Source organism: Aedes aegypti, chromosome 3 (genome assembly GCF_002204515.2).
Source record: "Aedes aegypti strain LVP_AGWG chromosome 3, AaegL5.0 Primary Assembly, whole genome shotgun sequence".
In the NCBI taxonomy this organism is placed as follows: domain Eukaryota; kingdom Metazoa; phylum Arthropoda; class Insecta; order Diptera; family Culicidae; genus Aedes; species Aedes aegypti.
In genome coordinates this window covers 351,903,780-351,929,826 of record NC_035109.1, presented here as the reverse complement: position 1 = coordinate 351,929,826, position 26,047 = coordinate 351,903,780, and the positions used below count along the sequence as shown (strand labels likewise).

The 26,047-nt window shown below is 38.4% G+C and overlaps 1 protein-coding gene across 1 annotated transcript in view; it reads right to left on the bottom strand.

Moving 5' to 3' along the window:
• The window catches only part of LOC23687515 (neuroligin-1), an 820,739-nt gene that overhangs the window by 301,413 nt on the left and 493,279 nt on the right, over window positions 1–26,047 (bottom strand). The window lies entirely within an intron of this gene.

The window sequence follows — 26,047 nt, the reverse complement described above, 5'->3', positions numbered from 1 at the left end:
TTATATAGCCACCAGGAAAACAAAAGATCCTTTTACGACCAAAGTTGCCCATCACGACATGCAGGAGCTTGGATCCTGGCTCATCATTTATGATAATGCAATTGTTCGAACCTAGCAGTAGCGCATTCAACTTGGACTAAAAAGTGTGATTTGTCGGATAATGGAGCTGTAAAACATTTCGAGTCATCATTGGGCAAAAATGGATTGTTTTATTATCTTCCCTAATGGTACCTCGACAGATTGATTTGATGACTCAATTGCCTATCCATTAGTTGAGATATACATCTTCATTAGCTATTAATAAGTATAACGGCTCAATGATTTCGAATACTCATTAGTGAATTCATTATGGACATTTAAGAGGTTGGAAAACATCTTTGTTTTCAGAGGTATTTCGTTTCTCGAACAAAAGAGTATGATTTTCTTGAGATGGCATTGATGATTTTTTTTAAAGTCATGTACTGGATACAAAACTCCATGGCTTTTCTAAGGCGACAACACATTGATTTAGAATCCTGCGAAACAAAAGTTCGCAGCGGATCTTTTTTAACACACCTAAATGCAAATTCGAGCAGCTATTCAGCAAAACCAAGCTGAGGGCCGTCGGTTCGAATCCCACCCACCGGTCGAGGACCGTTTTGGGTTGGAAATGAGAAGCAGGCTCTATTGCAGTTAGGATGTTACGCCAGAAAGAAGAAGAAGCATGATTACCAACCCGAAGAAAATATGGAAAATCGCAATGCATACCTTAGAAATTGCAAGAATGTTTTCAAATACAAAGCTATGCAATTCAATTACATCAGACATCCCGTCTCTACTTCGGTCGGAGAAAATGTTCGGAATGTTTCTAACCAGAAGGATGAAATAAAAAAAGGCTTCCCAAAACATGTGAACGTTCCGGCACTGTACAGTAACCGACGACGAGCCTTTTCATCGTCCGCTTGAAATGAATGAAAACGATGCTGATGATGCCATCACTTTTTTCCCGGAATTAAACTCCAATCAAATTAGAAAGATGAGTGAGTTCTGTCTGGCACATCACCGTATGGTTTTGACCGGTTTGGTTCGCCTGGATGGATGCTCAATAATTCAAGAGGACACAGATGGATTTTGCATGTTTTCGGGGTTGCTTTCCTGTTGCGGCGACGGAAGGAGACGATCAGAATGAACGAGCCAAATGCATCACAAATCAAGTGGCCAAACCGCAGATGCCGTTCGTAATGATAAATCATCATCATCATCCATCGTCGTCATCGTCTTCTACATCGGGATACGGTTCCAAATAGCAGAATCTGTCAGCCATGGGTATCTGTTTTTAAATTGCAAATGATTCACCTGCAACCCGATATAAGCAAGGTATTTTCTGTTGTCTGGCCTTTCATACCAACTGAAACCTAACCTAGGAGCAGCTAAATGTTCTATAAAAACCCTACAATAGATAATATTAGTCAGTAGCGATGTGCTTCAGTGCTAACATTTCTACATTTGTATTTGACTAGTACATAGAGTATTTGGAATGGAGTTAATGAAACGATTTAATCTTTTATATGTTTTCCTGACAAAAGGAAAAATGCCAAGGTTGTACTAATTTTAAAACCAACCAACAACCTGCGGAAGCCTCTTGTTATTGTCGGATTCCCACATAGACATTCTAACAGTCATCAACGAACATATTTTGTACTCCCTCCCTTGACCGATTACGTTGGTTTATGGACGGCTTCTAAATAGATGCAGTACATAATGGATAAAAACAATCTTCAGAGGCAATGGCGAACTCGCCAAGGGTGAAATGCCACTCAATTAAAAATAAATAATAATCTTCAGAGGCAGAGTGGTGAACTAGAAAAAAAAAACAATAAAGAAAACAGGAAAAAATTATAGGTTATGATAATGAGTGCCAAAATATTTTCTAGAAAATACGCCACTTGAGAAAACGAGGTATTCAGGGAACTGGTGTTCGGGGAAACGACATTCTGGGTATACTCGGGAGAAAGTAGCACAACCCCAATAAAATGCCCATTGAAAAGCAAAAAAAAAATTGTAATTGTACCAGAATTTCTTTACAATACAATATTCTGATGAAGAACAGTGCGCGATAAAAGTAAATACAATTTTCTCGAAGTTAAGACTAAGTAAAACAGCTTAGAATATTGTATCAAAACCTTAAAGGCAAAAATCTCGCAAGAGATGTAGAATAAACAGTATTACAGATTGTGCGATATTTGCCAGAAAACTATTCGCCAGAATGACATCTGTCAGAAAAACCAATCGCTAGAATGTACCATTTACCAGAAAACCATTCGCCAGAAAGTACCATACCCAGAATTATTTTTCTTGTCGATTTTCATCATGAAATATCTCGGAATCCAAAGATGGCCGTCACAATATTCTACTAGTACCACTTTTCACATCTTCAAGAGCACTAAATTAAACTAAAAGTACGGTAACAATCTTGCTCTACTCATTTTAAGCTTTCTGTTAGTGCACAGAGCAGAGACAATATAACACTGTTATTCTTCATCTCTAGCGACAATTTTGCCTATGAGATTTTGATACAATATTACCTAGTTTAAACTTTGAGAAAAATACATTTCCTTTCCCTGCTATCTGTTTTTCATAAGAATATTGTATTGTACAGAATTTCTCGTACAACTACCATATAATTTTTGCTTTTCAATGGGCAGTTTATTGGGGTTGTGCTACTTTCTCCCGAATATCGATACCCCGAATATCGTTTCCCCAAACACCAGTTCCGCAAACGCAAGTACCCTGAATACCTCTTTTTCTCAAGAGGCCTATTTTCTCGAAAATTTTTTGGCACTCATAATTATTATAACTTATTGTATATTTCAGGGTGATGAACGGTTCATATGACATGCGACCTCCTTTTTTGATCAGCGGTTCTTTAATGTTCCTCCGAACTCAGCATTTTGACGTAGGACTACGTCTTTGTTTTCTATATTGGGGTGCACTTTAAAAGTACGGAAAATGAGACATGTAACGAAATTAGGGGAGATTTTGAACGTTAATAACTCAGTTGTTTATGAACCAATTATTACGATTTTAGTATCATTCGATCAGAAATGTATCTACGCATCGTTAGTAATATATCCGATAAGTGAATTTTGTTGTTAAACTATTGAAAATTTGATAAATGTTGACCCCTTTCTTATCCAACCAATCACGTTCGAGCACTTTTCGACGGTGTCGCTTCCCACTATAAAAGCAAATGGTCCCTGCTTCTTCCCTCAGTCTTCTTTTTGCGGTCGGACTGTGAACACGACCGGGCGAGTCATTCTCGCTTTGCTTTTGCACCCGCGTCACAGTCCAATTTGTGTCGTCGGAAGAGGAAGACGCAATATTGATTTGCGGTGGCGATGACGATGGCTTGGGCGCCATCGTCATCGCCGCCGCAAATTTATCCGCGCTCCCAGATTTCGACTCGTGATCGGTGGTCCAGAAGCAAGCCCGTTAGGAACCAGAAACCAGAAGCCCCCAGAGTTGCTGATCCGAGGAGTTGCTACAATCGAGCGTCGGACTGGTGAAATCGCTCAAGCTTTCAAGAGTGAGCATCGTTTCCTGATTTCGACTTGTGCCCGGGGATCCAATACCCGTTGCTGTTGTGCGCCATCCACGTCACGAACCATTCAGCTGGTTCGTCGTATAAGCAAATTCCCCGTTTGACCATGGCAATCAACTGATAACTTCCCGTAGTGCTATTTATCTGTAACCGTATCGAGGCTAAGAAAGCCATCGGCCCTTGTCAGGGCCATAATATTTGTGGAAAAGAGTTGAAGGAATAATATTTCCAACCTTATTACATCTTATATAATATCAATCAATCTCGCAGCTTCGTACAAAATTTAATTTGTCATGAATAATTGATGGCACGACAATTTGAGACTATTCGTGGACGCTGCTGCAGTGCCGTCGGGGTGAGTGCTCAACATTTCACAACGAATTTAAACTAGAGTGGCACATCCAACAGTGTCTTTGATTTGCCATATTTTATGGGAGCACTTCGATTATGAAAATTATCACATGTAACAAAATTGCGACATGTTTAGAATGGTTTTGAACAGAAATTTTGATAGAACAATTTTCATCATTTTGGCACGCATTAATCAGAAATTCACCTTCATACTAAAGAAAACTATTGATTTTCAATAGCTAACTATAGAATATTTAGTAAATGTCAACCCTTTCAACAATTCATGTTTGATCAATTTCTCACGCATTATCATTTTCCACAATTTTCAAGTAATTCTTAGCCCAACACATTATTGGCACATACCCATTTTCCAGATTGGTCGATTAGAAAGAGAAGAGCACGAAAGGGAGGAGCATAATCTGCTAATCTAAGGGTATATAGCATGCTTCCTTTGTTGGATTCGGTTTCATTCCGTTTCGACTTCCGAGCTGGCAAGAGCTGCTGTGATCCTGCGCAGCGACGTCCGCACCTGCTGATTTGAAGCTAGCGATCCAGCGTCTGGTGATCGGTGGAAATCGCTCAAGATTTCAAGAGTGAGCATCGTTTCCAGATTTCGCCTTGTGTCCGGTGATCCACTACCCGTTGCTGTTGTGCGCCATCCACGGACCGTGGCAATCAACTGATCAATCCCGCAGTTCTATTTATCTATGACCGCATCGAGGCTAAGAAAGCCATCGGCCCTTGTCAGGGCCATCAAATTTGTGGAAAAGAGTTGAAAGAATAATATTTCCGACCTTGTTACATCTTATATTCCTCAATCAATCTCACAATTTCGTACAAAATTTAATTTGTCATGAATAATTGATGGCACGACAATTTGAGACTATTCTTGGACGCTGCTGCAGTGCCGTCGGGGTGAGTGCTCAAGATTTCACAACGATTGTAAACTAGAGTGGCATTTCCAACAGTGTCTTTGATTTGCCGAGCATTTCGATTATGAAAATGATCACATGTAACAAAATTGCGACATATTTAGAATGGTTTTCAAGAGAAATTCTGATTGAACAATTTTCATCATTTTGGCACCCATTAATCAGAAATTCACTTTCATACTAAAGAAAACTATTGATTATTAATAGCTAACTAGAGAATATTTAGTAAATGTCAAGCATTCCAACTATTCATGTTTGATCAATTTCTCACGCATTATCATTTTTCGCAATTTTCAAGTAATTCTAAGCCTAAAACATTATTGGCACATACCCATTTTCCAGATTGGTCGACTAGAAGAGAAGAGCACGAATGGGAGGAGCATCATCTGCTAATCTAAGGGATTAAAGCATGCTTCCTTCGCCGGATTCGGTTTCATTCCATTTTTGCTTTCGAGCTGGTAAGAGCTTCTCCGAACCTGCTTAGCGAGGAGCACCTCGTAGCCAGAAGCCTGCTGAGCTGTTGATCAGCATCTGGTTTATGAGATTTCGGCTCGTGATAAACTCATCTGTGGTGCAGTCAAGAATCAAGCCCGTTAGGCATCATTACTACTATTATTAGACAAATCGAGCTTTCGGCTTGTGGTATCGCTCAAGATTTCAAACTTAAGCTACGTTTTCAGATTTCGATTTCAGCCGTGTGATCTAATACCTGTTGCTGATGTGTGCCATCCACACCACGAAACATTCACCTGGTTCGTCTTATAAGCTGAGAACTTATACAAATTTCTACACTTGCGTTGGGGATTCTTCGTTTAACCATGGCAATCAACTGATAACATCCTGTAGTGCGATTCATCTATGACAGCATCCGAGCTAACAAAGCCTTTGGCTCTTTTCAGTGCCACCAAATGTGTGTAAGAGAGTTAACAGACTTCCGACTTTATTTATAACATTGCCAAGCAATGAATAATATTTCTCTCAAACAAAGCGATGACTGAAGCTTTCATTATAATTCTCGAATAACTTCTTTCCAATGCTATCATATATTTCAAAGGAGGTTACTAATATAATTTCAAAATGATCATACAACCTGAAGTGAAATTTCACATTTTCATAGATAAATATGACGAATTCATCGGATAAAGATAATGTATATTTGGGACATGATTAAACGTACACTTGGCTGCAAATGCATAAATATTCACGAAAGTTTCGAGCACTGAAAACAATATGAAGTCAAAACGAGCAACAAGAACGACATCAAATTCAGTTAAATTAACCATCGTGGTCCTACGTCACCAGTTCGTACAACCCCATAGGGATGTACCCTTATAGTTTTTTCTTTATTGTTCTGTCTAGTTCACCACTCTGTCTCTGAAGATTGTTTCTGATCCATTTTGAACTGCATCTATTTTAGGGCCGTCCATAAACCACGTGGTCGTTCAAGGGGGGCAGAAGGAGGTGATTCTATCCTAATACTGCGATCCATACAAATTTCGGTTAATTCGGGAGAATGGATTGCGGGGAAAAGTGTCATACGGGTAACTAGCTTTCGGGGAAATGATATTCGAGGGAACAACATTCGGGTAAAAAAACCCAAAAGGTTTCGAGTGATAATGGTCACCCATATTTCAGTACAAGAAAAAGTATTCAAAAAAGAATCATTGCCCCTATCACTACTTGATATGGTTTAGGGCAAATAAGAATTCTCCATTCTTCATATGTAGGATTATTTTATTTGTCTGAAAGCTCCTGAAAGTTGTTATAGTAAATGTAACTTTGGTTTGCGAGTGGGGGCATAAACGAACAGACGAAATGAATAGTTGCAACAAAGACAAATTAAAGACCTCCATGTCCCTTGAGGTTGCCAAAAATTTTGTGGCTCATAAGGTAATCTAGAATGCCGTGAAAAGTGTACTGCGATCTGTCAAACTTGGGTACCTTTTGCACTACCGAGGGACCAAATGCAGTACTAGAAGTGGTACCCAATCTGAGCCCGAGTCGAACGGACCTGGTTGCAACGTATATCGAAATCTTGTAAATATTCAATGAACTAGCCCTTAAGAAGCAACAAAACTTTTAAGAACAGTTTATGATGAACAGAAGGGAGAACCTCTTGTGAAATATTCCAAACTATAATTCCTCCATAAACTTAATAATGTTTAAAAAAACATTTAATTGAAACTGAAAAAAGGAAAGGATATTGTATGGAATTTACCTATTATAAAATAATAAAATCTCATGCTATGACATCTCTATAAAAAAGTTGCATCGTTTAATGAAATCTCGTGAATATTCGATGAATTTGTCCATAAGAATCAACAAAACTTTGAAGAACAGCTTATGCCGAAAAAAAGGGTGAATTTCTAGTGAAGTCTTCCAAACTATAATACCATTTTACAGGGACATATATTGAAAAAAAACCTTACTTCATTATTCGTCATGCTGATTTTTCATACATAAGTAGTGGAGCAGCTTTTAATGAATGCAATTGTTATTTTATTGTACGTTTTCTTCTTCCTAGTTCTACGGTTCCTCATGTTTAACGTTCAAGGATCCGTCATCGTAATCATCATCATTATCGAAACTTCAACAGCAGTTTTTTCTGCTCAAAATTGAAATTTATTCGTCGAAATTGTGTTCACAGTGTTTCGGTTGGAGAATAGAATAAGGTAAACACATTTTCATGAAAATGTTTATGTTTCAAAAACCTGCTTTTGAAAATTCTTAAATTGATGACGGATCCTGCCCCCTTAAACGCTGTCTTTTCAATTCATATTTATAAAGCTTCAAATGTTGATATTGATCGTTGAATGCTCGAGGAATCGATATATTTTGAACCGGAATGAACTCATGTGTACCTAGTCCAACAATTAGAATACTAGAACCACAGACAAACAGACGTCACACTCTCATCATTGTCCATCGACCACCTTTTTAACGGTCGATTCAAAAATATTGAAGGTGGCCAATCCGCCACATGCAGCACTCGCGTCGTTTTTGTTCGTGTTTGATGTTTACACACTACCGCCATCTGTTGGCCTGTCGGCCAAACACACCAATTTTAGCATTGGGCGTATATGTCCTCGTGACTATGATTTTGATCGAAATTCGTTCTAAGTGTTACGTCTGTTTGTCTGTGCTAGAACCACAATACCCAAATCGGATATTCGAAGCTGGCTCATTAGGTCAACTGGAGATAGTGTTCAAGAGACCCTGTACTTTTTTGAGTATACTAAAAAAAATAATCGCACAAATTTGTTTAAGGCTTTGGCTCGATTATTTCTCTTTTAAGGGATGGCACACAAATTATGTTACGCTATATGTCAACTTTTTCGACTCCTTCCCCCCTTTTTGCATGAGTCCTCTGAAATTTTTGTAAGGCTTGTCACGCTTGACTTAACCCCCCTCCCCTTGAGGCGTGACATAAGTTGTGCATGAATCCTAATTGCAAACTTGATTTATCTGAAAAATAAAGTAGAAAATCTAGGGGAAGTTCCATTCTGGGGAATAGTACATTCTGGCGAATGGTTTTCTGGCAAATGGATTCTGGCGAATGGTTTTCTGGCAAATGGTTATCTGGCAAATGGATTTCTGGCAAATGGATTCTGTGCACTAGCAGAATGCTTAATATGAGAAGAACGAGATTGTTCGATTTAGTGCTCTTGAATATAAGAAAAGTGGCAGAAGTCGAATAATGTGACGGCCATTTTTGGATTCCAAGATATTTCACCATGCATTCATTGATCAAAATCGACAAGAAATATTATTCTGGGGAATGGTACTTTCTGGCGAATGGTTTTCTGGCAAATATCGCGCAATCCCCATCAACTTCTACGTTTAACAAATTTTATTCGTTCCAACAAATTTGAAAGCTATTCTTCTGGTCATGCAATTCTAGACAAAAAGTCATATTCGACAGTGCTTGAAATGGAGGCTAGATTGTAAAATTGAAAAAAATCCTAAGAGACGAACCAGCCAATGGCTGAAAGTCTCTTTAATAAAAATAATAATAACTTTAATTTTCCAACATACATTGTTAGATTAATCCAAAGTTATCTATCAAATCGTATATTTCAGTTTATTTTTATCACAACTCCAGATCTAAATGAATTTCTGTAGAAGCTGGTCCTCAAGACAGCACTTTGGGACCAATAGTATACAATATTTTTACACCTGACTTATCAGAGTTATCTCAGGAATGTCAACAATCTTTGCTTGCGGGTGATACAGGTATCTCTACCAAAGTACAAATGTGTCATCTGTAGTGAGCATGAGCATGAGCATGAGCATGAGCATATATGACCGTACAATTCGTAGTTGCTACTCCGTGATTGACTAGAGCAATCGAAGTTGCACAGGGAATCAATGAATGGGGCTTGGGATTAGCTAACCATTCTTCAATGTGCACAAATCGAGAGCTCAAATTTTAAAAGTCAATAACGGCGCCGGCCACGTCCTTACGGTCATCGGGGAAGGGAAGGAATGTTAGCTAGACAACCGTTGTTACTAGAGACCGAAGAATCTTCTGCATCTCCACAGTTGTCATGGAAGGGATATTGGGTTAGTGGGATAAGGTAAAGATCTGGGAGTCACCAGCGATTGGTGATGCGATCCATGATACATTCACGCCTAACCCGTTTAACGCCACTATTTATTCATGCCGCGCGAGCGACGCGCAATACGATTGATCCTGCTCACATCACCCGCCCCCGCAGGAGCAAGCGACGCGAGCAAAGGATCAAACACTACTAACCCTATCCGCGAATCACGCCACTATTTATTCATGCCGCGCGAGCGACGCGCAACACGATTGATCCTGCTCACATCACCCGCCCCCGCAGGAGCAAGCGACGCGAGCAAAGGATCAAACACTACTGACCCTATCCGCGAATCACGCCACTATTTATTCATGCCGCGCGAGCGACGCGCAACACGATTGATCCTGCTCACATCACCCGCCCCCGCAGGAGCAAGCGACGCGAGCAAAGGATCAAACACTACTAACCCTATCCGCGAATCACGCCACTATTTATTCATGCCGCGCGAGCGACGCGCAACACGATTGATCCTGCTCACATCACCCGCCCCCGCAGGAGCAAGCGACGCGAGCAAAGGATCAAACACTACTAACCCTATCCGCGAATCTCGCCACTATTTATTCATGCCGCGCGAGCGACGCGCAACACGATTGATCCTGCTCACATCACCCGCCCCCGCAGGAGCAAGCGACACGAGCAAAGGATCAAACACTACTGACCCTATCCGCGAATCACGCCACTATTTATTCATGCCGCGCGAGCGACGCGCAACACGATTGATCCTGCTCACATCACCCGCCCCCGCAGGAGCAAGCGACACGAGCAAAGGATCAAACACTACTGACCCTATCCGCGAATCACGCCACTATTTATTCATGCCGCGCGAGCGACGCGCAACACGATTGATCCTGCTCACATCACCCGCCCCCGCAGGAGCAAGCGACACGAGCAAAGGATCAAACACTACTGACCCTATCCGCGAATCACGCCACTATTTATTCATGCCGCGCGAGCGACGCGCAACACGATTGATCCTGCTCACATCACCCGCCCCCGCAGGAGCAAGCGACACGAGCAAAGGATCAAACACTACTGACCCTATCCGCGAATCACGCCACTATTTATTCATGCCGCGCGAGCGACGCGCAACACGATTGATCCTGCTCACATCACCCGCTCCCGCAGGAGCAAGCGACACGAGCAAAGGATCAAACACTACTGACCCTATCCGCGAATCACGCCACTATTTATTCATGCCGCGCGAGCGACGCGCAACACGATTGATCCTGCTCACATCACCCGCTCCCGCAGGAGCAAGCGACACGAGCAAAGGATCAAACACTACTGACCCTATCCGCGAATCACGCCACTATTTATTCATGCCGCGCGAGCGACGCGCAACACGATTGATCCTGCTCACATCACCCGCCCCCGCAGGAGCAAGCGACGCGAGCAAAGGATCAAACACTACTAACCCTATCCGCGAATCACGCCACTATTTATTCATGCCGCGCGAGCGACGCGCAACACGATTGATCCTGCTCACATCACCCGCTCCCGCAGGAGCAAGCGACACGAGCAAAGGATCAAACACTACTGACCCTATCCGCGAATCACGCCACTATTTATTCATGCCGCGCGAGCGACGCGCAACACGATTGATCCTGCTCACATCACCCGCCCCCGCAGGAGCAAGCGACGCGAGCAAAGGATCAAACACTACTCTACAAATGTGTCATCTGTAGTAGATTGCAAAAAGGTTGGATATATTTTTTTATACTTTCAAAAATGAAAGATTTCTCCTTATGCTTCCAAAACATAAGTTATATTACTCCCACATAAACCAAAAGCTCTTTATTTGAAACCAAATAGAAATTAAATTAATTAACTCATTACGCGTGGTAAAGATGGACAAATTATGGGTGAAATTATGAAAAAAATCCACGTGCTCGGCTGGGATTTGAACCCTTGTATGCTAGACGATAATTGATGTAGAGTAGAAATGTTATCCCGATGAGTGTGGTTCCAATTAATTGGTCAGATAAAGTTAATTATCTAGGACTCATTTTAGATAACAAAAAAACTTCCATATAAAAAATTGAGAGCATTCAAGCCAAAAGTAAAATGTAGTTGTCCCTTTATTAAGAGACAATTTTAACTTTGTCCAAGCTTTTGATCTTGTAAAAGCCGAAATACGAGTTCATTTAACTTAACCTAAATCAATAACGCATTATTTGTGAAAATAGTAGATTACAATTGGTGCAGGTCGTTAGGCCGAAGACCATTAGGCCGAATTCCGTTTGACCGAAAGGGTCGTAAGGCCGAAATAATATATGTAATTTACTTCTGTTTCAAATGGCTAACATATTCATTAGTGTTTTTTTTTTCTTCTTTTATTAAGAAGCTGTTCTTTCTAGTTATATTTCACAGCTAATTTTGTGGGCTTCTAGGTAATGCAAATTATCCTGACCTATCCCTGTTAGTAACCGTCCAATGAACTAGTTCTTGCTGTACGATAAATCCACCAAAAACGATAAGAATTCCAGGTTACAATGATCGTTGACTCGTGCAGACTCGCGAACAAGCTTGGTAGAAGTAAGTTCACACCCGCCTGCTCGAGAGAACGTAGCAAAATAAACAGCAAAACTATTCGCGAACATTCATTCGCGAGTAACCGAACAAGGTGTGATTTATTTTGGTTTTGTCAGTTGAATGAATTGAATATCCGTCAAACCGACTGTAAAATACCAGTTTGTAGTAGACATCTCTTGAAAATCTTAAATTTCGGAGGGAAAATATCTAGCTTTTTTCCCGGAAGCGCAATTGACTCTGAACAGCTTCGAACACGTTCACGAATCACTTTAGCTTCGTTTACTCTCGAGCACGACAGATGCAAGTAAATCAGCACTTGGTTTTGTTTTTATTTCAGCTCAGCAGACATGTTCGTTTCATTCCTTAATTAACTTGTGCTCAGTAGCGTAGCTAAGGGGGTTCGATAAATACGACCCGCACCGGGCCTTGGGTTCTACGGAGTCCAAAAATCATGGAGAAAATTCCTCATAGCAGTGTAAATTGAGTTTCTATCAAATCATCATTTATATTATATAGAGGGGACCCTCTATAACTTCAGCCCAGGCTTGATAGAAACTCCTCTGCGATGCAAAGAGGAGGTGATTTTGCCGTTTCTCTGAGGAGAAAAAACTGAACTCGAAATTTTCATCACAGATCCTCAAGCGATTCGAGTGAGAGTGCAAACAAATGCGAGGATTTTTTCAGGTACTCTCTTTCTCTTGTTACGATGCTTACCTTTACTCACACTTCAAAAGGACTCTTGAGTCTGCCGCCCGAACAAAGCAGTCCTCGGGGAGTTCTGAGTGCACACATTTTTGATGGAATTTTACTCTGTTGTGCTGCATCTTCCTCGCTCATTTTTTGCTGCCTCTCTGCTTACTTTTTTTTCGCTCCCTCAAAAAGAGGCAAAGGCAGCACGCTGCTCTAGAGTATTTCACCAAACTCTAATGATGTTGAGGAGAATTATCAAGCCTGCTTAAGCCTAAACAAGTCAGAAACAAGTTTGGACACATTTTATCATAGGCCATACCCTGAACCAAGCCGAAATGAATGTTTGTACACAATATTTCATACATTTTTGAACAGTACAAAAGCTCTAAAACGGCCTCTTAAGTCTCTTATTTACGTAAACAGTATGTAGAGTCCCTTTTTACGTTTTTCGCAATGCAATTAATTTTTACATTCATGAAGTTCCAGAGATACTACGCGACTGTTCCATAGGGTCCCAGATGTTTCGTGAAAAATCTTCAGAAATTTTTTGAAAATTTCTTCAGAAATACGTATAAAGATTTTTAATTATTTTTAAAGTGAATTCTCTATGGATTAATTTAGGGTTTGAAAATTATCCCAATAATTTCTTCAAGAGTTCCAATCGAGATTTTTCAGGAATTTCCCCTAGAAAATCTTGCGGTGCATCATGCTGGGTTTCATTTGGTAAATTTGCCAATAATTATTGTATAAGAACCATACATCTTTGAAGAACTAGTGACTTGATATGGCACAAATTGTATCAGTGATATCTTGAGAATTTCGTTGAAAAATATCTACCAAATTTTTTTTGTTTCAGGAATTTCCGCAAATTATTTCTACAAAATTTCCTTAGCATCTCCTAGGATTCTCGAAGGCTTAGTGGAGTTTTCATGAAGTATCATTGGAAAAAAACCTCTCCTGAACGAAAATCGCTTCGGAAACCGTGTAGACAAATTGCTCAATGAACTCCGTTAAATAACATCTTCGAATTAGTGCGCATCGTACCTTCGTGCTGTGCGTACACGAATTCTCTCTGCTCTTGGAAGTTTTCTTAAAAACTACCTAAAGCATTAAAACAGTACTTTTCAGTGCTAAAATTAAAAACGGTACTTTTCAGTGCTACTTAAACAGTACTTTTCAGTACTATTTTTTCTACTATTGATCCCTTTACGATCCTTGTTTGGACCCGTGCCTTCGATTTTTCGTTGGACCCGTTGGCGAAAGCTAGCGGTGGTAATCCTCTTGGACACCGTCATGAGAAAAAACCTCTCGAAGGTCACGTCTTATTTCTTTTATTCACTAAACATGGTATCAAAAACAAACAAAAGGAAGGGTGAATCTTTGAATCCACAACTTTCTTCCAAAAAAGTGGGTTTTAAAACTGTCACTACACGTGGCAAGAATGGAAGAAAGGACGCTTCCCCGGAATGCGAAGTTTCTTCCAAGGGTGAAATGAATAATTGTATCGAAATGAGCAATCAGTTCGATGCTCTAGACAAATTTTCCGAACACCAAATCGAAGCAGCCTCTAGCCCAGGCTCTTTGATTCAAGTGAGGAAGCAAAGAGTGCCGCCTATCGTGGTCAGTTGTTCCGAATTTGGGGGATTTAGGCAGGAGATCTTGAACTCCATTAGGGGAATCAAGGTTTCCTTCCAAATCGCAAAGAAAGGAGACTGTCGCGTTTTGCCGGAAACTATTAAAGATCATGAACTTCTTCTCAGACATCTTGAAGAGAAGAAGCACACATTTTTTACTTATGACGACAAAACTGAACGTTTGTTCAAAGTTGTCTTGAAAGGTCTCTCAAGTGACTATAAGTCACCTGAAGAGATCAAAAATGGAATAAATGATTTACTTGGATTTTCCCCAGTCCAAGTTATCATTATGAAATAGAGAACCCAATCTGGCATTGTTCGGAAAGGGCTTTCTCAAGAATATTATTTAGTTCACTTCAACAAAAAAGAACTAAATAATATTAAAGCTTTAGAAAAGGCTAAACTTATGTTCGATGTCCGTGTGACGTGGGAACATTTCCAGAAACCTGGAGGAAATTACCAGAACCCCACTCAGTGCCGTCGGTGCCAAAAGTGGGGTCATGGTACAAAAAATTGTCGCATGGATGCTAAATGCATGATTTGCGGAGGCTCTTCTCACGCTAAGGACGACTGTCCTGTGAAAGAAGATACCAGAAAGTTTGAATGCGCCAATTGCAAGGGCCCTCACAAAGCTAACTTTTGGGAATGCATTTCACGCAAAAGAGTCGTTGAGGCTCGTGCCAGGCAGATGAAGGATAATATTCGTTACGATAACGGTCGTTTCCGGAATTTGCCTGGTAGAGTATCGAACAATGCTCATTTTTCAGTTAACGATCGCTTGATTAGGAATCATACCCACCAGGAAGATCATAATCATGCTCATTCCCAAACAAATTTTAATCCGTCGGGTAGCCGTTCGAATCATTCAATTTCGAATGTATCTACCCACGGTAAATCCTTTGCCGATATCGTAGCAGGTAATTTGAACTCTTCCCCTATTCGTTCCATGAGTACCCATTCTACTTGTTTCAAATCAAATGGAAAAAAACCCTACCGCCACAGGTAACTCCGCTTCTTCGTCTACCGGAAATTCCAATGGGAAATCACATGACATGTCTGCCTCTGATTTTAATTTTCTAACTGAACAATTGAATCTAATGATTGATGCAATGTTCAAAGCCACCACTATGACTGAAGCAGTCCAAGTAGGTGTAAAATTTACAAATCAAATTGTTATTGGATAACGTTTTTCTAATGGATCCAAATAATAATTTAAATATTTTAAATTGGAATGCTCGTTCTCTGAATGGTAAAGAGGACGAGCTGTTTAATTTTCTTACAGCTAATAACGTGCATATAGCAGTTATTACCGAAACTTATTTAAAACCTGGATCCAAACTAAAAAAAGATCCTAACTTTTTTGTTTATCGTAATGATCGACTTGATGGGGCATGTGGGGAAGTTGCAATCATCATTCATAGGCGTATAAAACATCAACTGTTTTCGTCATTTGAAACTAAAGTTTTTGAAACTTTAGGTGTTTCTTTTGAAACACAGTCTGGTAAATATACTTTCATAGCTGCCTATTTGCCCTTTCAATGCTCTGGACAGCAAGTTAGTTTGCTCCAAACTGACTTGCGAAAATTGACTCGCAATAAGTCAAAATTTTTTGTCATTGGTGACTTTAATGCCACACATCGGTCATGCAATAATTCTCAAAGTAATTTCAACGGCAGACTTTTATTTGATGAGTGCTCTTCAGGATATTTCTCAATTCAATACCCTGATAGCCCTACATGTTTTTCCTCTTCTAGAAATCCATCTACGATTGACTTGGTCTTAACCGACTCTAGTCATCTTTGTAGCCAATTAGTTACTCATGCTGATTTTGATTCTGATCATGTCCCTGTTACATTTCAAATATCGCATGAAGCGATTCTCAATCCTATCAGCTCCACTTTCAATTATTTACGAGCCGACTGGAATATATATGAAACATATGTTGACTCTAATCTTGATGTTAACATTTCTTTAGAAACTAAACTTGATATTGACAATGCTCTTGAAACTTTAACAAATTCCATTGTTGAAGCCAGGAACATTGCAATTCCAAAATGTGAAGTAAAATTTGAATCCGTGATTATAGACGATGATCTTAAACTCTTGATCCGTCTTAAAAACGTGAGGAGAAGGCAATTTCAACGCACTCGTGATCCTGCTATGAAAATTATATGGCTGGATTTGCAGAAAGAAATCAAGAAACATTTTGCAGATTAAAGAAACAAAAATTTTGAAAACAAAATTTTTCAATTGGACCCCGGCTCTAAGCCCTTTTGGAAATTATCTAAAATCTTGAAAAAACCTCAGAAGCCAATACCGGCATTGAAAGAGGAAAACAAATTATTACTAACTAATTGCGAAAAAGCTCAAAAACTTGCTATGCAGTTTGAAAGTGCGCACAATTTTAATTTAGGACTTACTAGTCCAATTGAAAATCAAGTTTCTCAGGAGTTCGAAAATATTCTCAATCAAGAGAACGTTTTCGAAAATGCCTGGGAGACTGATTTGGAAGAAGTGAGAACTATTATTAAAAAATTCAAAAATATGAAAGCTCCTGGCGATGATGGAATTTCCTACATCCTCATCAAGAAACTTCCAGAAAGTAGCTTATCATTTTTAGTTGATATATTTAACAAATGTTTTAAATTAGCATATTTTCCTGACAAATGGAAAAATGCTAAGGTTGTTCCAATTTTAAAACCAGACAAAAATCCTGCAGAAGCTTCTAGCTATCGTCCAATCAGTTTGCTTCCCTCCATCAGTAAACTTTTTGAAAAGGTTATTTTGAACAGAATGATGGCCCACATCAACGAAAATTCAATTTTTGCCAATGAACAGTTCGGATTCCGACATGGACATTCGACCACTCATCAACTTTTACGTGTAACATATTTGATCCGTTCCAACAAATCTGAAGGCTACTCTACTGGTCTTGCTCTTCTAGACATAGAAAAAGCATTCGACAGTGTTTGGCATGAAGGTTTGATTGTAAAATTGAAAAACTTTAATTTTCCAACATACATTGTTAGAATAATTCAAAGTTATCTTTCAAATCGTACACTTCAGGTTAATTATCAGAACTCCAGATCTGAAAGACTTCCTGTAAGAGCTAGTGTTCCTCAAGGTAGCATTTTGGGACCAATATTATACAATATTTTCACATCTGACTTATCTGAGCTACCTCAGGGATGTCAAAAATCTTTGTTTGCGGATTACACAGGCCTCTCCGCCAAAGGACGAAGCTTGCGTGTCATCTGTAGTCGATTGCAAAAAAGTTTGGATATTTTTTCTTCATACTTGCAAAAATGGAAGATTTCTCCTAATGCTTCCAAAACTCAACTAATAATATTCCCACATAAACCAAAAGCTCTTTATTTGAAACCTTCAAGTAGACATGTTGTCACGATGAGAGGGGTTTCAATAAATTGGTCAGATGAAGTTAAGTATCTACTGCCCATACTAGATAAGAATTTAACTTTCAAAAATCACATTGAGGGCATTCAAGCCAAATGTAACAAATATGTAAAATATATCTATCCCCTTATTAATAGAAAATCAAAGCTTTGTCTTAAGAACAAGCTTTTGATATTCAAACAAATTTTCAGGCCAGCCATGTTGTATGCTGTACCAATATTGACTAGCTGTTGTAATACCAGGAAGAAAGCTCTGCAGAGAATTCAAAATAAAATTTTGAAAATGATTCTGAGGCTTTCTCCCTGGTATAGTACCAATGACTGATGATATGAGGATATGCAATGTTGAAATATTGGAACAAATGTCAAATAAAATAATCAATAATTTCAGGCAAAAATCGTTAAAATCTTCTATTGCCACGATTAATGCGTTATATGTTTAGGTTAAGTTAGGTTAAGTATATTCAAACCGTTTTTTTTCTCTTATAAGCAGGTGAAATCAACTCACCTGTAAAAAAATCTGAACTGCTACGGCAAATGAAATGTAATATGTTGTTAATAAAATGTTAATAAAATCTTTGATTTGTTTTACCAAATTAGGATGATAAAATCATTAAGGTGAAACTCCTTTGAATCCACTAATAACTGTATAAAAGTAGTGGTACACAAAAAATATTCTCCTATTTGTTGGTAATAGTAAAATTATAATTGATAAGACGTTGTTGCCAGTAATCGCTACTTCAATTTGAGTCTTTTACCCTAAGTCTTTTTCGCCTAATTAAGATTGCTTGACGTCATACGTAACCATCAACGTATCTGACAGCCCTGCAAGCGAGCAGCCGGCGTAAAATTAGAAAAATAATAAAAGCGAAATGCTGTGATTAAGTGATCGTTTTTAGCACGGTTTGGTGAAATCTTAAGTTGTTTTCATCAAAAATCAAACAGAAATTGTTCTTTTATTAACAAGTAGTGAAAGTAAACTGTATTGGAGGTTCTACGTTTAGCGAAAGTGGTGAAATTCGACGAAAAGTGTTCTTCGTTCGCAGGCGGATAAGTGTAAACAATTGTAGCAAAGTTTAACGTCCGTGTTGAAAATTCGCACGGTTCTTGAAATTTCTACCAGCTACTAGTGTCAAACCTACGGAAATCGTAAGGTAATAGTGTTCTGATGCCTCGTTAGCAATTTGGGAGTAAACTTAGTGTAGGTAAGTGAAATATTTTGAGAAATAATGTGGACTTCCGGAAATGTGTTTGTATATGTGAGGAAGCCATTTTAACTGCCATGACAGGGATTCCTTCCCATATGTCCTTAAACACATGTAGCAACTCTTTCTCCATATCTCAATATCTTCCTTATCTCGATATCTCCATATCTCGATGTGTTCTTGTTGATTTTTTTGTACCCGATTTTCTCTCCGTATGTCGATATGACCATAATCAAAGGTGACTAGACTAGATTTTAGTGATTCGAAACATTGGTGGAACACGAGGTGACGTCTGCTTGTTTATTATTTACTTAGTAACGGAGTGATTTGTCTCCATTTCTCCCTATCTCGATGGTCCCTTTGATATCAAGATGTGGAGAGGCGACTGTAGTAATGAAGTGATGAGCTCAGTGTAGTTTTTCAGCATTTTCTACAAGTTTCATAGGGAAGTCAATAAATCAATGTAGATCATATAATTTATTTATTTATTATTCCATCAAAAGTGTGTAGAAGATTTTTTTTTTCAAATGATGAAATGTATTATTGGATGTTTAAATACATCAAAAGAAGTGCAATTTTACTGAAAAACTTTCCAGGAGACACCCTGACGCGCCTTACGGAAAATCTTTAGATGCCCTAGAAGATCTGATTGACACTAAGGGTATGCGAAATACCGAATGATTCCGTCAAATACGCTTCGAAACGAAATTCCGCGGAATTCCACGGAACTCGCACAGGCGAAATTTGTATTTTGCTATTTCGTTTCGTTTCGCCAAATTGTTAAAATATTTCCACGGAAAATTGAAAACAAACGGAATAAAACGGAATTTCGCGAAATTCGAGTTTAATTTCGAACAAAAAGAGGCAAAGCGTTCGCTTCTATTCCTAGCTACAGTCAAAAATGGGTCCATATTACGGATCAAATCGACTCATATCATGGATCAGAACACTATAACAGTAAATTATCTGCGAGGCAAACGAATGGTGTGCTGGTGAAAGCATACGTTTTGGCGTTTCTTTAGGAATCGTCTTATCTTATGTCGTTTTCGTTTTTAGGAACTGAGTCGGTGATCAACACATAAACAAACCATCGTCAAGCAAATTGTAGTTCGGTCGAACCTGAATCGGGTTGGGGTTGGAACTGTGATTCAGAACGGGTTGCGCCAGTTCCAACCTAGGTTCAAAAACGAATTCGACATTAGATTCATAACTGGTCGGTGTTCAGACAGACTGAACCAAGTGTTTTTTCATGGTTCCAGAAAAACGTTCCCCAGGCATGCGAAATATCCAAACGTTTGTGTTATTTGCTGTAATAATGGAACTTATCTATTTGATGATACATCTGTATAAAAATAGCATAGGAAAAATAACATTTGATTGAGTCCTTAACGTATCTTTAGAACGCCAAAATATCATCTAGTCCGGTCTGTCTGAACACCGACCAACTGTGGTATGGGTTTCAATGCCCCACAAATATGAATCAACGCTTCTAGGCACATGTATGACATTTTATATCGTACGAATGGAACAAAAGTGTTTAAGCATGTTATTGTTGATTGCGATGCTCTATAGATTTATGGTTCGCGTAGGTAAAATAGGTTCTGCGTTATTGCCACCGTAGATTCGGGTGAAATTGATCAGTTTTCACCGTTTCTCTGATCTGTTTTCTATAATGTTGTCAATTTCAATCAACTGAATGCAGGATAACAAGTACGACGGTGAGCCTTATTGGCTCATGTAACGAAATTTTCTAACAAATGTGATTTTGGTGCTAAAAATTATCTTTAAAATAAAAAATCGGGGGATCCCATTTTGGGGTGAAATCGATCATTTATCAAAGCGATTATTGTTAGTTTTGAAAACAACTCATAATTAAATTTCAAAAGTACCGCGTAAAACGCCTAAATGTAGGCAATTTCTAAAGGAATTTCGAATTAACTAACATAAATTTTATTATTTTAATCAAATGAGCGAATTGGTACGAATTTCGATTATAAAATCTGTTTTGGGGAAATATTTTAAGCATCACAGTACGAACCTGTAAAATTATAGCGAGTTAAATGTAATAAAAGGACTCCATCATATATGATAGATATTTATGTGTGATCTTAAAATTACATTGCTGCTGGTTTCAAAATTAGCTATAATAAGCTACCAAACTAGAAGAAAAAAAGTTCTAAACAGGTATCGAACTCGCGACCTCTGGAGCGATAGCTACACGCCCGAGCTTTCTCGGCTGTTCCACCATCTTAGTAAGCGGTTGATGAAAGTTGATTATGGTCTGCGTAAAATGAGTGTATCACAGAATCGTTTCGACGGTTGGTGGCTTCATCGAGAAGTTATTGAAATAGCAATCAACAATGCGGAGTGCTCTCGGTCGCGTGATTGTTGAGCATGGCTGGGTTTGTTTTGAGGCAGATTCATGTAAATTTCTAGTGGATTTAACTGAAATATAGCTGGAAAGGCCCTGATTGGTTGACAGATAGTCATATTTGCTTCAGCTGGTGGCTAACGCTTGTAATTTTCAAATGCCTGCCACAATATTCCGTCGATGTCCAAATTGCGTGCTGCTTAATATTCACAAATTTTTGCTGTGTTGTTTAGAACTAGAAGTTTATGAAAGTCTGCCAATCCACGCCTAACATGATTCTGCATTTTCACAATATTTTCATAGAAATAAGCATTCTTCAACTCCTAAAACTTCACAACACACTATTTGACCATTGCTAAGACTAACAACGTTCGTTTACTACAATTAACATTGATGGTGCTCTATTAGTAAGAAATAAAATCATGTGACACGGTGATCAATTTCACCCGAATTTACGGTACTCTATTTGATGAGATATTCTCCGTTTAATCCAACTTTGATCTATATTTGTGTGTTATCCATAACTGTTGGATGACTGTAGTATTGACTGGTCCGCAGGATATGATAAACTGCACTGCCGTTGTAAAGTTTCCAAAAACGCCCATTTGCCCTAAATTCCTCGCGGCGAATAGGCCAGGAAAGGAACAACTGCGTTTGATTAACTACCGCAATGTTTTCTTCCATAAGAATGAAGAAAGCAAAACCACGGTTTTATCTTGATTGATTTCTTAGGTATGTGGTGATGGATTCCTTAAAATTTAATTTAATTCAATACTCCAGCTAATACTAAAGCAAATATTCCAGTGATTCCTCTGTTCTACTTATTTTTCTTCTTCTTTCTGGCGTTATGTTCCAACTGGGACAGAGCCTGCTTCTCAGTTCAGTGTTTTCATGATCACTTATCGACTTGTGTCCCCAATCTCATTCATTCATGCCACAAAGCATGAAGTACAGCAAAAAAAAAAATGAATATCATCATTCCATGTTTTATGGTATATATTAGCATAACATAGGCTGACCATAAGCCAATCAGATAAAAACGGGACAAATAAAAAACAAAAACTGGACAATATCAAAAGACATAGATTATGCGATTGTGCTACTTTTCCCCGAATTCCAGTTCCTCAAATGGCCCGTTTCTCGGAAGCCTTTATCCCGAATGACCCGTTCCCTTGTAAAGCAATTCAGCTCAAAAAAGTGCAATGATAGTCTTTACCCGAGTAGACGAAAAAAGCTAAGTAATAACAAATTTTGATATGGACATACAAAAGTATATTAACTTAGAAGATATAAGAGATAAAAGATCCGAAAATAATATCTAAAATTTACTCCTAGAATACTATTAGCATAGCATATTTAGCTTATAATAAGATCTCACCAATATCTGCGAGCTATTCCTTAGATCTTTCAACATAAAATTTAGCTAAGGCTCAGAAGCTCCAGGAATAAAATTTTGATGTTATCTTCAGATCTTTTATCTCTTATATCAATCAAATCAATATCTCGATTTAATGGCCAGAACTTTGCTTCTGCTCGGGTTGTGAGATAGTGTTAAATTGAATTCAAAGCTATTAAAGAAGGAGATATTTGATCATTCTCGACTAAATACATATTGCCAAAAATACAAATTGTTCACCACCTTGAAATACAAAAGGTTATGACAATTATGAATGTAAGAACTTTTCGGAGAACTGAGCTATTCGGGGAAACGGGGTTTTCGGGGAACTAGCATTCTGAGAACTGGTGTTGGGAGAACGACATTCAGGAAACCACCATTCAAGGGAAAGTAGCAGAACCAGATAAGGCGGCGTCCATTTATTACGTAACGCTAAAATTGGAAATTTTCGACCCCCTCCCCCCCTCCGTAACGCTTTTTGTATGAAAATTTTCAAATTTTTGTATGAGTCGTAACGCTTGAGCCTACTCCCCCCCTCCCCCTAGAGCGTTACGTAATTTGTGGATGCCGCCTAATGCAATCCCAAGCTACATGTCTTTATGATTCAATGAAAATCACTTAAGAACCTTGAAGCTCATTTTTTGTATTCCAAAAAGTAGCGTTTTTTAAGAATTTCCAATTTTTTACGTTACACTTTTCAATTTTTCAAATTCAAACGTATTTTTTTCTTATATTTTATTACTTTATTGAAATATTCACTGTTTGAACAGGTAATCCAATCAATTGTGTATCAGAAGTAAACACATAGTAGTTTTTTTTTTCATTTTGGGTATTGTATGAATAATTATTTTATGAAGATCCGTATTTTGGAAATCCATCAAAATTTGGCATAAATATGAGTAAAGAAACGCAAAAAGTTAAGCAGAAGCATGTACGGATCAAGTTCAACTCTGTTTGAGAAACTAACTATTACTTGAAAAATAGATGAGTAAGACAATAAGCTCTGAAATATTTCTAAAAACTTTTTGTTATTTGATTATTTTTATTTTTTTACTGGTGTTGAAAATGATGTTCTAATTCTCCATTTCCTAAAATACGGGACAACTCGAGCATTTTCCATAAAACGACGGCACATTCCGTCGAAGGGATGAAAACGGTACTGTCCCGTTAAATACGGTACGTATGGTCAGCCTAGCATAACATCACATCCACATGATTAAATTGTAAGGCATTTCTAAAAATCAAATTAATTTTGGGCTCTTCTAAATATTTTTGAGATTGTTTTAAATGTTTGCAACTGCTTTTTGACCCACTTCTCAGTTGTAACATTTAAGGCTTAGTAGCCCGTCATTCGTTTTGGCAACAATGATGCCTTTTCAGCTTGCCTTTCAAAGTGATATAACTAAGTCTTGATAGTTTTTATCGACTTGATAAAGCATCACTGTACGCGCTAACATGTATAAAGTATTCTGATACTTTTCCAGCTGTGTCAGTTCAAAACCAAATGGTTTTATTTGATTCGAAATCGTGAGATGAATCAGCACCAATCATCAACGACGCGTACAAATTTCAATGACGGCCTACTTCGCCTTAAATTAAACCCACTCATTGCCTTGCACGGAGAAATATTTTTACCTAATTTTTAAGTTCACTTTACCCAAAATTAAGTATATCGATTATAGTTTCAACCCAAAATCTCTCGGTTTTCTCTTTCTCCCACACGAAAGTTATCAAAAATAGAGAGAGCTGCATCTACCCAATTGGGGTACTTTGGCCCAATAAGCCAAATTTGGGTAAATGCAACTTTTCTTATGTTTGGGTCGAAAGAACTCAATTTTGCGTTTAATTAACCCAAAATTGAGTATATTTTTCTATTGGAATTAGAGTCAAACTACCTAGTGGGGACCTTGGAAATTTAGCCAAACTTGAGTTATTGTGCTTAACTACGGAATTGCGTTGAAACAACCCAAAATTGAGTTGAATTCCGTCTCCGTGTGTGTGAATGTCGGATATGTTGAAATGAAACCTTATAAAGTTATTAAGAAAATTTCAAACAAACAGAAAAGAGTCTTACCAAAACATGTAAGGATTCCGCTGAGCAACACTAAGGTTTCCATATGGTAAAGGATTTAAAAATACGTTTTTTATGGTCAAATTTCCAGCTTTTGACAAGAAAAAATACTTAATCGTGTATTCCGCGAAACAAATTCAAAAATTTCGTTTCGTTTCGAAAAATTCCGTGAGATATTGGATTTCGTATCGAGTTACACGAAACATTTTTAAATTTCGTTTCGTTTCGTCATTATCAGAGCAAGATATTCCGCGTATCGTTTCGTTTCGTATCGACATGGAAAAAATCCATATCGCATACCCTTAATTGACACTGCTCTGATGCATCCATTTCGAAAAATACATTTCTTGTTTTTACGTTTGCAATTTGAAATTACGCTTCTCACTGTAGGAGTTTGGAAAGGGTCGAATATTTCTCTATATGGAAATTCACCGAAACAGTTATATGCAGACCTCTCATCGTCTGCCATCTGATGCAGCCTAGACTGGTTTATTATAAAACTGAGTTTTAAAACTCTTTAATGTGTCTAATTAAAAGCTGCATATTACCGACAGTCATGATCATTAAACCTGGGCAAAACCATGTCGATTAACTAAATGGACAACAGGATGAAAGTGACCCAAATAATGAGGTACAAAAGTGAACAAAAACTTTTACCGGAGTAGAGCTTTTGAATTTAGGCAGAAAGAGGTACTGAAACGGCATGACTGTCGGATTGCTAGGCCCATCATCCCTACCAAATATGTGGGAGAAGATCAGGGAGCAGATAGAATTAGCTTCCAAGTTTTATTTTCCTTGTTTTTGAAAACAGAATTCAATAACTTGAATTGAATTGAATGGACATTCAAATGCGAATTATGGAACTCATTCATTTTCAGTTAATCTGGTTTAATGTGTTATATTCCTGAAAAGCTTTTCGTTATTTTAAACCACGACTCCTGAATACGACTCAAAACCTGAACTGTAGCCTGCTATGTGGATCGAAGAAAGTTTTTTTAATATCCCATTTCTCGTTAATTTTGCACAAACATTTCTGCCCGAGTTCCCAGCCAGTGATTCAACTGGCCGAAATAAGGGAAGCTCCTAGTTGGTTGACGGCTCGTGAAATTGCCTCTCATATGTCCCCAACCAGCATAGGGAGCAGGTCAGGACAAGAGACTAAAGCCGACCGAGCAAACTGGCTTGGCAAAATATTCGTGTTCCAATTTTCCGGATCGCATAGTCGTTGGACACTTTCGTGCAAAAGTTTGTGGTCACCGACTAGAAAACGA